This window comes from Abramis brama (genome assembly GCF_963993115.1).
Source record: "Abramis brama genome assembly, chromosome: 3".
Classification (NCBI taxonomy): domain Eukaryota; kingdom Metazoa; phylum Chordata; class Actinopteri; order Cypriniformes; family Leuciscidae; genus Abramis; species Abramis brama.
Window position 1 is genome coordinate 54891591 of NC_139965.1, and position 12887 is coordinate 54904477.

The window sequence follows — 12887 nt, forward strand, 5'->3', positions numbered from 1 at the left end:
GGATGAAATTTAATTCACATTAACAAACCAACATCACATGCTGCATGTTCTGTTGCTGTTTTTAGATATAAACATTCAATTAACCTCCTGAACTAATGGCTACTAATAACTGGCCTGCAGTCTTGACATTAGTCACACCAGGTGGTCAAATAACATAAGAAGGTAGCGCCAGTGCACTGTTGATCTAAAACTGAATTGGGCGTAACAAAAAATAACTAAAAGGTCAAGAGCAGGTTCCCGGGACATGGTAGAAAGGTGAGTATTAATGAAAACGACATATGCGGGTGCACCTGCAACTCCTGTGTTTAAGTCATCAGAGTCAGCACTGATCTCTGGCACACTGCCATTACATAAACTGACAGAATGTGATTATGACAGACAGGGGTGGACAACAAAATTTCAGAATCTAATGGGTACAGTACGAATTTGAGATGTACTGCAATCCGATCACTCAGTCCACCTCTGGAGGTGGATACAAGATCTAACTTGACCAACTGTAAGTGTATGTGGTTGTTTAGGCCACATTGATGCACTTTACTCCTACATCCACATCTACTGTACATCTGGATACCAAAGATTGGGAGCTTCACAAATCACACGGGCTGCGTTCAAGTCCAATTTTTAATAGGGTGCACAAGATATCGGCCACCATATCGGTATCGGCCGATATATGTTCATTTTTAATGTTATCGTCAAGGCCCAATTAGAAAATTTGGCTGATATCTTAAAGCTGATAAATAATGGATTATTTAGCTGAGACGCTTCAGGTGTACACTCTTCAACATGATGGTTTTGAATTGCTTGAAATTTGATTGGAATCACTTCAAAAAGGAAAATCCAGTTAAGTGCAACATGTGCAGCACAATTCCGTAATAGGCTACATACAATTATAGTGAGAACATCATTATAATTGTGTGCTTGGGACATGGCTTTTAATGGCGAGACTTCTGTTTTTGTAATCAGGCTCTCTCAAATTATATTAAAATATGGATTTAGATATATCGGCCAATATGTCGGTTATCGGCTTTCAAAAATAAAAAATTATTGGTCAGCCAAAATTTTCATATTGGTGCATTCCTAATTTTAAATGCTCTTCCCTCGCTAACCTCCCTCAGTCTCGTTCACTCGGATGTACATCATTGCTTACGTTGAACGAGTGCCCACTACTGGCTGAACCCTTGCAATGGGTTTACATGGAACGCCAAAGCCCTTGATCACTGGAATCCGATATGGAGCTGATTTATAATTTACAATTTTTTTCCTTATAAATTTATTTACACACTAGGCCTGTATGTATGCTTGGGCTGTTAAAAAATTAAATGTGGACAAATATTAAATACTGATATATTAATATATGTATATTAAATATATATATATTTTTAAATACACAAATTAAAATGATAACAATACAATAAACAATAATACAATAAACTAATACTGTAAAAAACAGTCAGTTTACAGTTGCTACAAGAATTAAATGCAGTTAAATGTCAGAATAACACTATCATACACTAAAGTTGTGTGAGGTGGGGGTAAATTAAGCACGATCTGCTGTGACATCACAATCGTGTTGCATTGTGGTGGTCTATGCCTGAAGTGTACATGTTGAGTAAACTTGCTTCCTTGGTCAAAATCAAATATTACATTTAAAGAGAATATATTGTACTTAATTGCAACCTTGTCATTACAAATGTGGTTAAAAAAATTCACAAATAATTTCAATAGAAATGACATTGTATATTTTAGTTTTATTTTAACCATAATACATTTTCATTTAAATGCAGTTAACATGCAATTAAATGTCAGAACATATTACATTCAGTTCACACTTAAGTATATTCTTTTATTTAAAGTATATTATTATAATAACAAGTACTCTTTTTAAAAGTATGCTAAAGTGTATTTCATTTTCATAAGGGTAAATTTGTATAGAGTGCAAGAATAGTAAACTGAATCCATGTTGTAGAGACCCATTTATGTGCAAAACCAAATCAAAAAGCGATATGATCGAACAAGACCCAGGAAGTGCCTAAAGCCCCAGCCAACATGTCCAGGTGCGCCCCACGAGTTTTATCTGGATTATATGGGAGTCATCTGGGCACGATCAGCGTGGGCACTAATGGGCTCAATGTGGGCCACAACTTGGTTAAATGTGGGCAATGTGGGCCCCAGTTCGGTTGCCCATTATTGTTTATTTGAGGATCTCATATTGCAATGGCCACATTTGGGCTGTATTAGGCTATATTTATAATTACTTTTTTTTTTGCAGCTGAAAACGTTTTCAACCTATTGATTAAATTGTTTTATTCATTGTTTTATATGATTATGTACTGATTTAATATATAATAATAATATATGATCCTTGACTCATTTCTTTTTATTTATTTCTCCCAAAAAATGTGCTCAAAAGGAAAGCACTTGCATCACCTTTCTCCATGAGCCAAAATTATTGCTTTCCCGCATATCCCGTCTGTCATTGAGGGTCCATAGTAATCGATTGTCGAGTTCACGCGTGTGATCATAGGTAACTAAACCTATGCGCGTGAACTCGACAATGGACTTCGACCGAAAACAGGATGTAAATACAGGTATATGCGCTGGTTGAAATAACATCATTTTTATTCATATCTTTCACATCTACTGCAGTCAGATTCACCGTGTTCACTCTGAAGGAATCACTCACATTGGCTGTGCACTTGTAATGACACATCAAGGATGTTAAGAGGCTAAAAGCAGGTTTAAAACTTGCCCCATTGAAGTCAACAGGGTGCAAATTTTAAAAAGAGGATAACACGGTGTAGGCAACACCGATTTTTGTCGTTGTTCTCTGTACTGACAGCACTCCAAATTTACAAAAAAATGAGCTCAATGTTAAAATTGACCGGAGTTCTCCTTTAACGAAGAATGTGAAGAATGAAAATTATAATGTTTGCAGTTAACTATCAAGTTTTGTATGTCTCTCTTATCTGACACACTAAATTGAGTTAATGGAGCAATCTTCTAACAACCTGATGATCTGAATCAGATGTGTTAAATATGGTGGACAAGACATACAACATTAACCAGGATCAGGATAAAGAAGCACCGCATTAGAATAAATGCTTTATGCTGTTTGCACATTTGACCAGCCGAATATTACTAATTCTGTCTTTTCTTTCTTTACTCTTTGGATATGAAGATGAGGAGTCTGTACGGCCCAGGAATAAGAGCTTTTCATCCTGATGCACTCAATCTTGAAGTTCGGTAATAAATAATAAAAGGATTTTCATCAGTGGTTCCAAAGCCTGTTCCTGGAGGCACACCAACACTACACATTTTTTAACTCTTCCTTATCAAGCACACCTGATTCAACTCATCAGCTCATTAGTATAGACTGCAAGACCAGAAATATATGGGTCAGATAAAGGAGACATCCAAAATGTGTACTGTTGGTGTGCCTGCAGAAACAGGGTTGGGAAACACTGATTTACACATTCCGAGTTGAAGTCATTTTCTTTACAGTTGAAATAATTGATCATGTAATTTTATCATGTATCACTGGAATCTTTAAAGAAATTAATAAACGGGACCCAATTTTCACCCACTGTGGTCCCACAGGGGCCAATTGTGGGTATCACTCATGTTGTTTTTGTGTGTAGGCCACCTTGGCCCCATTTGGGAGCCAAGTAAGCCCATATAATGAACATCTAAATGGGCCCCACTTAGAGCCCACTATGGACCATAGTGGGCTCTAAGTGGGGCCTCTATGGGCTAATATACATGGGGCCCATGTGCAGCCGATGGACAAATTTCTCTGGGCCCCATTTGGGTTGCCCATGCAGAGCCTAAGTGACAGCCCATCAAGGCCCACATGGAAATGTTGGCTGCATGGGCTGTGTCTAAAATCGCCCTCTATACCCTCATTCACTGTTCCCTATTACTCCACTAATATAGTCCACTTGAAGGAGTGAATGAAACGAGTGAGTGAATTCAGACACTTGAGTGTGCCAGAAGGGCTGCCGCTTTTGCATAATTTGTGCTTGCTGTATAATGATCATTTGAAACTTAGCAAACTGGCAGCTCCAGTAGTAATGAAAAGATTTATCTTAAACTATGTCATAGAAACTAGCATGTAAAAATCTTAATTAAAGAATTTAATAATCAATTAAAAAGGAATGTATACCTGTATGATACACTGTACCCACATTGGACCAGCGGTTTGGAAAATGGATGCTGGATAATTCAGCTAGAACATCTTCTGCCATCTTCTGGCGAGACGCAGGAATTAATTTGGCGCGAGCATCACAGTGCATTATGGGTATTCTCTAGCCATTGAGTGTACATCAGTTGTACACTCATTATTGCGGTGCATTATGGGATTGAATGAGTGCACTCGATAATGTCCACTATGGTTTCGGACACCACTATAAATGGCTGTCCCATCAAATAATGCCCTATTTAAGGATATGGGGGCGATTTTGGACACAGCTTAAATTTAAATAGGCCCATAAAGACTTGGGGCGACCACCTAGAAACCGCTCAAAATACTCTAGCAACCACTCAGAACCCCTTATCAACTGAATAACCACACCCACAATGCCCTATATTGTGGCTGTAAGTTCTGCACAGGAAACACTGCTCATATTTTCTTCACAAAGCATTTTTGTGTGTGGAATACAAGTAATGGCATAGAGTATGTAAACTATTGTCATATATATAGGGAATATACAGTGTGCAGATGCAGGATAAGGTTCTTTATTTTAAGTACAACTGGCATTCTCATGAGTCCAATTAAATCACATGATGTAACCATAAGTTACTCGAGTGTGACTGATACCATTGGGGGTTAATGTAATCAGTGTAAGAATCTCTAGTGGAAAAGCATCACAATAAAGCTCTACATGTTGCATTAATATGTTATGCAAACTTTCCATATCTTTCCTCTATCATAAGCAAATGTTTTGTGAAAAGAGAGAGACTGTAGTGAGACTGAATATGAATATTCAGACCATATTGAAAATGTCCCCTCCAGTTTTTCTCAGTGATGTGTCAATGGGAAAAAATAGTTTCTTATCCTAATTGTCAGAGCCAGTTCGTCTGCTCTAACTGCCAGTACCAAGACAGCCAGTGATATCTACAGCAAGTGCTAGTGCTACCATGACTACAGTAAACATACAAGCAAAATATATCACAGTCATCTCCTGGTAAACAGTCAGGGGTGAATTTACTAAACATTTGCATCCAACAGAGTCATTAAAAACCTGCATCTTATTCTCCAACCACCCGCAATCTAGCTTACCCAGGTTCTAAATGCAGAATCAGAATCACTTTATTCGCCAAATGCATCAGCAGACACACAGGACCAGAAATATATTCTAAATACATTAAAATACTCACAATTTCTGTACTTGCAATTTCAACAGAACTGTACATTGTATGTAGGCTCATTATTGCATCTTACTTATTCACTAAAATCTGGGTTATTTGTCTGGTGCAAATAATGTTGGGCTATTAACAACCACAGAATGCAGGCGGCCTCATTTGAATTACATTTTGAATAACATAAAAATACATTTGTATTTACTAGCAATCACATCCGAATTGATCACATGATCACATTACCAAACATGCAGTATAGATGATTAAAATAATTTAAAACATTTGAGAAAACAACAAATATTTGTTTTATTATAATTACATTAATCTAACAAACATAAATTAATACCTGGTTGAGGAGATTCCCCCTTCCAAGTAAAGCACTTTGAGTACCCAGAAAAGCGCTATATAAATGTAACGAATTATTATTATTATTATCAATACATTTCTTGAAATAGTACTCACTGCCTACTTTATTAGGTACACCTTGCTAGTACCAGCTTGTACCCTCTTGAGTCTTTCAACAAGGTTCTGGATCATTCAGAGATTTTGGTCCATAATGAAAGTATAGAATCACGCAGTTGCTGCAGATTTGTCGGCTACACGTACATGATGAGAATCTCCTGTTCCACCACATCCCAAAGCTGCTCTACTGGATTGAGATAGTATAGTCATCTCACTTTGAGATGATTTGAGCTTTGTGACATGGTGCGTTATGCTGCTGGAAGTAGCCATCAGAAGATGAGTACACTGATCATAAAGGGATGGACATGGTCAGCAACAATACTCAGGTAGGCTGTGGCGTTTAAACGATGCTTAGTTGTTAGTAAGGGGCCAAAAGTGAGCCAAGAAAATAGGCAGGAAGGATCCATACTTTCATGTTGTTTACGCCAAATTCTGCCCCTACCATCTGAATGTTGCAGCAGAAATTGAAACTCATCAGACCAGGCAACATTTTTCCAATCTTCTATTGTCCAGTTTTGGTGAGCCTGTGCGAATTGTAGCCTCAGTTTCCTGTTCTTAGCTGACAGAAGTGGCACCAGTGTGATCTTCTGCTGCTGTAGCCCATCCACCTCAGTTGTAACAAGTGGATATTTGAGTTACTGTTGCCTTTCTATCAGCTGAAACCAGTCTGGTCATTCTCCATGACCTTTGGCATCAACAAGGCATTTTCGCCCACAGAACTGTTGCTCACTGTATATTTTCTCTTTTTCAGACCTTTCTCTGTAAACCATAGAGGTTGATAATGAAAATCCCTGTAGATCAGCAGTTTCTGAAATACTGAAAGACCATGCCACATTCAGTCACTTAAATCACCTTTCTTCCCCATTCTGAGGCTTAGTTGAAACTTGTCTACATGCCTAAATGCATTGAGTTGGGGGGAGGGTGTGTGTGTGTGTAGGTTCCTAGGGCTGCATCCAAAATCGCATAGTATGTGAAAAACAGTATGTGACATAAGAAGTATGTCCAAATTCACAGAACTCATAAAAGAGTAGGGAAAAAATACCCAGATGACCTACTACTTCTGGCGAGATTCTGAAGTGTGCATACAATGGACAATTTACTATCCCATGAGGCCACGGAAGAGGATTTATGAATGGCATTGAGGCGACATAACTGATGCTGGTAGGTCACGACAATGGCAACATGATGAATGTAGTACGTCCAAATTACATTCATACTACACACATTCATACTAAATAGAACATACTTTTTTAGCAGTCGTTGAGTAATTAATTACTTAATAAAATAAGTTCCTACTAAAGAGAGTATGTGACTTTGAATGCAGCCTAGGTCTTATATTGGTCTTATAGTGGACAAATCATTTGTATTACTGCAAGAAAAAAAGGACCAGATGTTTGAAAGAAGACCCGGAGTCAGAATTATAATAAATTGAAAAAAGTTTTACTGAAGATAGTTTGCAGTTTCATCAGCAGAAGTCAGCTTCAAGACTCACACAGGAGTTTGTAGGCTGCCCAGTTTACAGTTACAAAGATCACAGCAGTTATACCCTTCACCAAGGTTCAGCTAGGTTGCAGTTTCTGATTGGCTAAGAAATAGATAAACAGTAATTTTCCACACATATACAGATAAACGGAAGCAAATCTCCATCGATTAGGCAACTGATACTCGGACCCTGAAGTTAGGCACGTCGTGACCTTCCAGGTCGCAGATTTGAGTTGCTGGGCGCCAACATGTCCCGAACAACAACTCAGTCAATCTCCAATAATGCCAGTGGTTCCTTAACCTGCAACCAAAAAGACTAACACACACACTGACACACAGCTTTTCCAAGGTTGGATTTGGCCAGGCTCTAACTATAAACAGGAGAGTCCTCTCAAAACATCAAGATAACGCGTTCTTTCTCTCAAGGAGAGGACAAGTCTAACTGGAAAGTAAGGCTTTAACAAAGAAATGGTCCCTTAAACTACTGGCTTCAATGACCACTATATGTTTTAACACATTGAAGACCTTTCTCAAACACAAAACAAGTCCCTATTTCATTTCTGGAAGCCAGGCTGCATTCAGATATCAAATCCAGACATTAAAGAATACATGAAAAGAACATTTCAGTAATCACACTGGTAACTTCTATAGCAAAGTAAAATCTCACAAGCCTAGAGAAGTCATTCAACTCGTGTGATATTTAGAAGGAAAAATATTGATTAATACCTTAATTATAATCACTCATTACATATACATTGAAGCAGCAGTGGATTCCAATCCACCCCTTTCAACTCACTACCAAAGCAAGGTCATAAACAAATCAAAGCATCAAGTTTCAACTAGTATGAACTGATTTGGCCTCATCCCATCAATAGCAGCAGGGTGAGTGATGGCACACATCACCAGGCCAATTATTTAAAGATATCCTGCCTTCAGGATCTCACCCAGTTAAAATACTTTTAATGCACTGGGCCAAATTAACTAATGCAAGTGTGAAATATAATTAAGCCATAATTCTAACATGAGAACTGAGTAATGAAACTAACACAATTAATGCTCATAAGCCATGGCTCAAACTCGACTGGTAAAATTTAAAATGTACGCTCCATTTAGCAGCTAATGATCTTCTATAATCTTCTCTATGCTCTTATTATCATAAGCTTGGTCCTCCAAAGTGGAAAAACTGAATCTTTGAATCCCTTCAAAAAACTATAAACTCACAGCCCCCCCCCAAGAATGTAGGAAACCAAACAGTTGCTGGTCCTCATTGACTTCCATGGTAATTTGTTTATTCATACTATGGACTAGCAACTGTTTGGATCCCAACATTCTTCAAAATATTTTAATTTGTGTTCAACAGAAAGAAATTGGTTCAGAACAACAGAACAACAAAAAATCATTGGTGAACTATCCCTTAAATGCAAATGATTTCAAGACCTTGAATATCAAAAAAAGGAAACATTATATGTTCCTAGGGGGAAAAGATTTGCAAAAGGAAAATGCATTGTCTCTTAAATGGGCTTTCCAAGTACTTCCTTGGGAAAGGAGTGTCCCGTTCCGATACACTATGACCTCTCTAAGAGCACTCAAATAATGTGCCTGATTTCCCTTTCCACTGGCTTGATCGAGTGCAGCACAATGGTCAAGCACTGAATGGATTTCTGCTTGTCAAATCACAGGGCGTATATGCTGTGAAAAAGTACTTACAGTTCCTCCTAATAAAGAGGTATTTGATTATATGGATATATGACTCAAATTTGAAGCAGCATTGCACATTGTAATGGACTACATGGTTCAAACACAGTTAAATACCCCCCCTCCATCTTTTTATGTAACAGGATTGGACAGATGGTGTCCAGATAACAGCAGTCTTACATCACATCGCACCAGACTACAGCTTTTATCGCCAGATAGAAGAGTATAAATAATACAAAGCCATTAAAGGTCTTAAGATGTCAATACATGAGCATTGATCAAATATGATGGGAACCCTTCAGCTATGTTCACAGTAGGATATTAGAGAACTGCTTACTGCATACTGCCCAGAATATACTGTACCTATCTATTACCATTTCAGTCGTATCCGAGTCTTGGTGATTCTATGGCAATCTCTTGGCATACATGAGAGACTGTCCATGAATTTTCCGGGGTTGCCAGGTCTTTCCCCAACCCTCTCCATTATGGCTTGGGACTCACACACACATTCACACCTACAATTTAGCATCTCCAATTCACCTATACTACATGTTTTCTGATTGTTGGGGAAACTGGAGCACCCGAAGGATACCCACGCAGACACAAGGAAAAAAACTCCACACAGAAAGGACTCCTCCTGGCTCAGAATTGGGGTCATTCTTGCTGTGAGGCGACAGTGCTACCCACTGACTGAGACACTGTGCTGGTCCATACACTGTATACATGCCTGATACTGTATATATTTTATTAATGTAAAACAGTATGCAACACACAATAGTCCAGTTAGTCTAAATAAATACGGCAAGTTTCACAAGGTTTTAAGTGAAAGGTTGAAGTGTATTCTGAGGGCACCAGGGCTAGACTGGGGTTAAAATTTGGCCCTGGACAGATCCAGTCCATCCGGCCTGCAAGTTCCTGTGAATGTTTTGATGGGTTATAGGGCCTTAAATTGGAGTAAATAAATGGATAAATAAAACAGGAAACAAACAAATAATGATAGATAATATTGAATACACTGCAAATGTTAACACACTTAATGTTTCTTTTTTGTCTCATAGAAATGTACTTGACAGTAAAGCATTGATTTGGAGCTAGGATGCCGTAAAGTAAATTTACTGTTTTTCAATTCTGTCATCATTTATTCTCCCTCATGTCGTTCCAAACCTGGATGACTTTCTTAGGTGAAACACAAAAGAAGATATTTTGAAGAATGATGTAACCAAACCATTTTGGTTGCCCTTGACTTCTACTGTAAAAAACAACACCAACAAAACAGACAGAAGAAAAGAACAGCGCCTGATATGGGGGAGGTCTCCCTCGCATCAGTGATCGGCCCACTACTTGACCGGCCCACTGGTGCTCCTGATGGCCAGTGCATGCCTGGCACAGGGTGTGTTTTTTTTTCTGTCAGGTTTTTTTTTCTGTTTTTTTAAATGTCGGGTCAGGGCATGTGTCCTATATATTATAAACAATTAACAATATGTATTGGTCAAGGTGTTTCCTGGTGGAAATTAGTGCAATTTCTGCATAAGTGCAATTCTTATGTAAGTTTAACAACTATTGCCTCTTTCTTTCATACAGTAGAGAGCTAGAGCTAAGAGTACAGTAGTAGTATATTAGTATACTATTCTGTACATGGCCCTGGTTCTAGGTCATTACTATTAAGGCCCCTTCTTAAAAAGAAGTACACTTTTAAAAAGAGTATAGCATTCTTATTACTGAGTGTATTTTTGTATTATTTCTGCAATGTTTTGCATGTTAATTACAATTAAATGAAATGTATTATAGTTTTTATTTATTTGATAGTATATTATAGTGGTTAAACTTTATTTGAAGGTGTCTTTGTTACCCTGTAATTATAAGTACTGAGTAATATTAATTAACTTCATGTACTCTAGGGTTAGGATTAGGGATGGGTTTGCTTTAGGGTTAGTTGCATGTAATTACACATCATTTATATAATTACTATAGTAACTACATGTAACAATGACACTGTAAAATAAAATGTTACCATTATAGCCTATATGAAATTATTTTAAAGTGCATTTTGACTCACTTAAGTACAGGCAATTTCATTATTATTTCTATTGCCTTTGAAATATGGTTAAAGTGCACTGCCGAATGTAATGAAATCCATTTATGGTGAACTAAAATATACATTAATGTCATTTCTATTGAATCTTGTATGTCAGGTATTTAGATATTTTTTATTTTACATTTATATTAACATTAAATGTAATATTGAATATCATGCACACTGGAGGTCAAAGTATACTGTATTATAATTATAGTAGGCTACTTTGTGCTTTAGTATGTTAGTCAACACTTTAATAAGTGTATTTATTTAAAGCATGACACAAGATTAAAACATTCCGACTTTTAATTAGACATTATTACATAGTGCACTTTTTAAAAAGTGTACTTAAGTGTAAAGCATGAGAAGTGTACTCTCTCTTTAATATAGATAAGTGGCCTTTTATTTCATTAATATTATAGGCCTGCTGTTGTCTTAGGCTACACGTTTTCTTAAAATATATACTTTTAAGATTATAAAGTAGTAGGCTACACTACAAGTGCACTTTCAATATTGTTCCATATGCACACGTCGCTTTATTCAGCTGACACGCCGATATGTTCCAAATTCTGCAAATTCTTGAAACACAGCCACAAAAATAAGTAGCTTCTCTGTGTCGACACAGCAGAGGAAAGTGTGAGAAAGCAGGAGAAAACTCCTCCCTTCGTCGTGCTGCACTGGGACAGACTGCAGTACATACTGTAGTGTAGAACAGAACAGAGGCGGAGTTTCACCTCAGCACCGAAACCAGCTGAAAACACTCAGGTGCCCGCAGTCAGTCAGTCAGTAACTCACATCAGTAATGCACACAGGACTACTGCAGGGACCTTTCATTTCACTCTACAGGATTTAAATAACTAACTAAAGAAAGAGTCAAAACAATAAGAAGATATAAGAGCGAATGCGCTTATGGTGTTATGTATAGTGTACATCTTTACCGGTGTGTTTTCGTGCGTCGTCTGTCGCTTCCGCTTTTCCGTCCAGCAGTTTAACGCCGAAATTCAGCAGGAGTCAATGGGAATTTCTGCTCCTCAGTAAACTATTTCACTGGACACTGAAAGAAAAAGAGGAGTATCCGTCATTTATTGTTCATGCGGTGAGTAGATGCGTCTCTTGTCATGTCAGTACATTTTGTTTTGGTCAAACTTTTCAACGCCATGTTTCATTCGTTACTGCGCATGTGGCGGAAATGCACCTGATTCAGGTAGACGCGTCTCAGCGTTTCACTACAACACTAGCATTGCAGCTTGCTTTACTGGTTACACTTAGAACCTTTACATGACAGATCCCTAAATTGTCTATTTTGTATTTTGAAATGTTTTACTTTGTAGCCAACTTAGTACAAAGCTCGTGTATGTCGTGACATACGTGTGTAAAGCAACGTCAATATTTTCAATATAAGCACCACTTGATGTCACTACTGCTAAATACGAATAAGCTTTGATACATGTAACGTTACATGGAAATGTTGTAATACTATACAATATACCAGATACAGTACAAAGCTGAATTGAATTCATTAAATACATTTATGAAACTCATACTATTCCTGTATCCTCGTGAAATTGGGAAACTTGTCTTTCTGGCAGCAGTGTGTGTGGTTCTCGTCTTGCTTAGCCTACATTGAAATTGTGTTTTAATGGTTTAAATAAAGACACTGTCAAATATTAAAAATAGAAATTCAGATAAAGGCATTTAAATAGATGTATTTAAAGGTATTTGAGACAAGATTCATGTCATGCACCTACACTAGTTTTAAAAACAATTATTTAGCCTAATTATTTAATTAAAAACCTTAATCAGTTTGTTTGTCTTA

General features: G+C 37.4%; 1 protein-coding gene across 3 annotated transcripts in view; it reads left to right on the top strand.

Annotated features, from left to right (window-relative positions):
* Positions 1-11762: 11762 nt before the first annotated feature.
* usp53a (ubiquitin specific peptidase 53a) overlaps positions 11763-12887 on the top strand; it is a 57214-nt gene continuing 56089 nt past the window's right edge. Inside the window, exon 1 of one of the 3 annotated variants that reach the window (XM_084109445.1) lies at positions 11763-12167. The gene's annotated coding sequence lies outside the window, so the exon portion shown is untranslated. The remainder of the gene's footprint in view (positions 12168-12887) is intronic. The other 2 variants (XM_084109442.1, XM_084109444.1) reach the window with 2 other exon arrangements.